This window comes from Chrysochloris asiatica, unplaced genomic scaffold (genome assembly GCF_000296735.1).
Source record: "Chrysochloris asiatica unplaced genomic scaffold, ChrAsi1.0 scaffold00209, whole genome shotgun sequence".
Taxonomy (NCBI): domain Eukaryota; kingdom Metazoa; phylum Chordata; class Mammalia; order Afrosoricida; family Chrysochloridae; genus Chrysochloris; species Chrysochloris asiatica.
In genome coordinates this window covers 1,187,023-1,191,360 of record NW_006408727.1, presented here as the reverse complement: position 1 = coordinate 1,191,360, position 4,338 = coordinate 1,187,023, and positions in this window count along the sequence as shown.

Here is a 4,338-nt window from a genome sequence, read left to right as displayed (position 1 = left end):
AGTTTTAACTACGGACTTTGCAGTGTAAACCAACTTTGCACTCCAGCGCATTAATCTGCAGTGCCACACCAGGATTCCAACAGACTAGCAAATAATAAAAAGAGCAATTATATCTCTTGCTGGTGAAGTACACTTAGCACATTGCCATTGGAAATGCAGTGCCCATCTATCTTAACTATGTAGTTCGGTGAAGGTGATGCTCTGGACCAAAAGATGAGCATTCTGATCCCTATAGCAGAGCACTGCAAAAGTCATTTTCTTTAATCTTCAGAGTTCCCATGTCGTCTTCTGATTATAATTCAATTTGTATGAGCTACCCCACAAGGAGAGCAAAGAATGGTCTGCCAACTCTAGCATTAAACCTTCCTGGCATAGTTCTCACTGAAAATTAATAAACTGGCAAATTTGTGATATTCTGCATCTTCTTAATTGTTTGTGAGTCCAACCCGTGAGAATCATTTCACACCCACACTCAGTTTTTTTACTTGATCCTGGACTTCACTGGCATTCCCGGGTAATAACTTAAATCAGAATAAAAATGCTTAGAGTTGGGTCTAGGCAGCTGTATGTTTTGTTTAAAAAGCCTTCTACAGTAACTGAATACACAGCTAGGCTTCAGAACCACTGCCATACACTGTATTCTTTTAAGTGCAATGGATGGCTCTTGACAATTTTATTCAAAATTAATTTTGATTAGAAATTTCTCATCTAAAACACATTATTTCTTAAAAAGTTTTTAAAATCATCATATATAAATAAACCTAATCATTTAATTCCTTAAATGATAGATACTAAGCAATTCAGAAAGACATAAACAAATGTATGTTAGGGGGACTCAGCTTTAGGAGGGCAAAATTATCCCTAAATTCAAACCCTAATTTTGAAATGTTTAGTTATTTAGTGCTGCTGTAACAGAAATTTCACAAGTAGATGGTTTTAACAGAAATTATTCTTCACAGTTTAAGAGTCTAGAAGTCCAAATCCAGGACAGTTCAAGGGGAAGACTCTCTCTGTGTTGTCTCTGAGTCATGAGCCACACAATTGAAAGCCCTTGCATAGTCAATAAAGCACAGGTAAACATTTTTCTGGTATTCTCTGCTTTCAGCCAAGATCCAGCACATCAGCAATGATATCTCTCGTTCCATGGCCTCTTCTGAATCCAGCTTGAACCTCTGGAAGTTCTCTGTCAATGTATGCTTTAGCCATTTCTGTAATACCTTCAGTAAAACTTTATTCACATGGGATTTCAAAGAGATTGTCTGATGATTTCCGCATTCTGTTGGGACACCTCTCTTTGGATTGGGCACAAATACGGATCTGTTTCAATCAGTTGGCCAGATAGTTGTCTTCCAAATTTCTTGGCAGAGATGAGTGAGTGCCTCCTGTGCTGCCTCGCTTTCTTGAAAGACTTCAATTTGTATTCCATCAATTCCTGGTGCCTTGTTCTTTGCCAATTCCTTCAATGCTCCTTGGACTTCCTCCTTTAGTGTCATTGGCTTTTGATCATATGCTACCTCTTGAATCAGTTGAATATTAACCATTTCCTTTTGGTAAGTGACTCTGTGTATTCCTTCCATCTTCTCTTGATGCTTTCTGTATCATTCAATAATTTGCCCAGAGAATCTTTCAATAATGAAAGTCAAGGCTTGAATTTTTCTTCAGTTCCCCCAGCAGCTTGAGACTTTTTGGTTTTCTGATTCCAGAACTTGGCACATTTGGTTGCAATATTTGACTTTATCTCCTTGAGCTGACCTTGAAATTTGCTGTTCAGCTCTTGTACCTCCTCCTCATTTTTTCCATTTGCTTTAGCACCTCTACACTGGAGAACAAGTTTCAATGTCTCTTCTGACACCCATTTTGACCTTTTCTTTCTTTTTTGTCTTCTCAATGACTTTTTGGTCTCTTCATGTATGATGTTCTTGATGTCATCCCACAACTTTTCTGGTCTTCAGTATTTAGTGTTTAATGTATCGAATCTGTTCTTCAGATGATCCCTATAATTCAGGTGGGATATATGCACGGTCATATTTTGGCTCTCGTGGATTTATTTTCATTTTCTTCAGCTTCAGGTTTAATTTGCATATTAGTAATTGATGGTCTGTTCCACAGTCTGCTTCTGGCCTTGTTTTCACTGATGATATGGAGCTTTTCCATCACTCTTTCTGCAGATGTAGTCAATTTGTTTTCTATGTATTCCATCTGGTGAGGTCCATGTGTATAGTCATCTCTTATGCTGTCTAAAGAAGGTATTTGAAATGAGCAAATCATTGATTTTGCAGAATTCTACCATGCATTCTCCAGCATCGTTTCTATCACCAAAGCCATATTTTCCAACCATCGATCCTTCCTCTTTGCTCCCAACCTTTGCATTCCAATCACCAGCAATGATCAATACATCTTGAGTGTATGTTTGATCAATTTCAGATTGAAGAAGTTGGTAGAATTCTTCTATTTCATCCTCACTGGTTTTAGTGGTTGATGCATATATTATATAATAGTGGTATTAACTGGGCTTCCCTGTAAGTGCATGGACATTATCTTATCACAGACAGTATTGTACCTCATGACTGATTTAGATATGTTCTTTTTGACAATGAATGCAACACCATTCCTCTTCGTCATTTCTGGCTTAGTAAACCATGTGGTTGTCAGATTCAAAATGGCCAATACCAGTCCATTTCAGCTCACTAATGCCTACGATACTGATGTATTTATGCATTCCATTTTATTTGTGACAACTTCCAATTTTCCCAGATTCATTCTTCATACATTCCATGTTCCAATTTTCAACGGATGTTTACAGCTGTTTCTATTCATTTTGAGTTGCGTCCGATCAGCAAATGAAGGTCCCGCGGGGCCTTTCTCCCACAGGCTTTATTCCATTCATGTCATCACAGTCAACTCTACTTTGAGGAGGCAGCTCTTCCCCAGTCGCATTTTGTGGGCCTTCCAACCTGAGGGGCTCATTTTTCCACACTGTATGTGAGAGTTCCCAAGGAGCGGCTAGTGAGTTTGAACTGCTGACCTTGCTGTTAAAACCGGCCTTGCATTCCAGTGCTCAAACCAATATTTTAAGAAGGGTGCTCAAAAAGTTACCTTCACAGCTCTACCTCTCTGTTAGCAACTTCACACAAGTCAATATAGGTCCACCAACAAACCATGGCAATTGATCGCCTCCGTACTAAGTTAAGGAGTGGGGAACCTTTTTTCTATCAAGGGCCACTTGGATATTTATGTCATCATTTGCAGGTCATACAAATTATCAACTTAAAAATTAGCCTGCTATAATGTGATGGCTAGAACTGTGGTTGCCTTGGCAGGGCCAGAGCAAATGATCTTGCGGGCTTTATCTGGTCCACAGGCCAGATGTTTCCCACACCTGCTCCAAGTAAAAAACATGCTGCTCCCCTTAACTTCTCAAAGCCAGTCGATCTGTGGGATAAGCACTGAACTGCAAACCACAAGGTCGGTGAATTGAGCCCTACATGGGAGAAAGATGAATCTTTCTGCACCCACAAAGATTTACAGCCTCAAAAATCATATAGATAGTCACTATGAGTTGGAACCAAATCGATGGGACTTTACAACAACAACCTTACTTTCAAGAATACTGCTAAATTCATTTTATTGGAATTATCTTTTTCTTTCTTCTACAGTCTCTCAGAAATGAGAAAACTTGGTCATACTTCGTCCCAAAATTTTATGTGATGCTTATTTTAACTAAAGAGGATCCTTCTGTTGTAGTTAATGTAACTCTGCCTTTGTTATTATGTTACGTTGTTACTAAGTAACTGTTACATGCCAACATGTAACAGTGCAGCATCAGCAGTGGACTGTGAACCACAAAGTCGGCAGTTCACACCCAGTGGCTGTGGTTCCTTAGAACCCTATACAGGGTCGCTATGAGTCAGAACTGACTTGATGGTACTTAACAACAACATACTAATGAGGATTCATTCTCTCTTTTTTTTTTTCAAACTTCTTTAAATACTTACTATATTGTTGTTAGAAGCTACCAAGTCGTTTTGAAATCATACTGACTCCATGTGACAGAGTAGAAGTATCCCCTATGGGTTTTTGTTGTTGTTTAGGCTTTTTCTCTGTCATCTTTATGAAAGCAGATCTCTCAGAACTACTGTGTTGGTAAGAACCAATTTTTCCAGTAGCAGCCAAGTGCTTAACCATCTGTGATACCAAGTCTTCTTACTCTACTATATCACACACTAATAAAGAACAGAATCGAAAATAGGGTTTCTAAAACAATTCATGTGATTCCCTACTATGAATAACAATCACAGTCATAATTAGTTACCTTCCCAAAAGAACAGCACTGAGAAA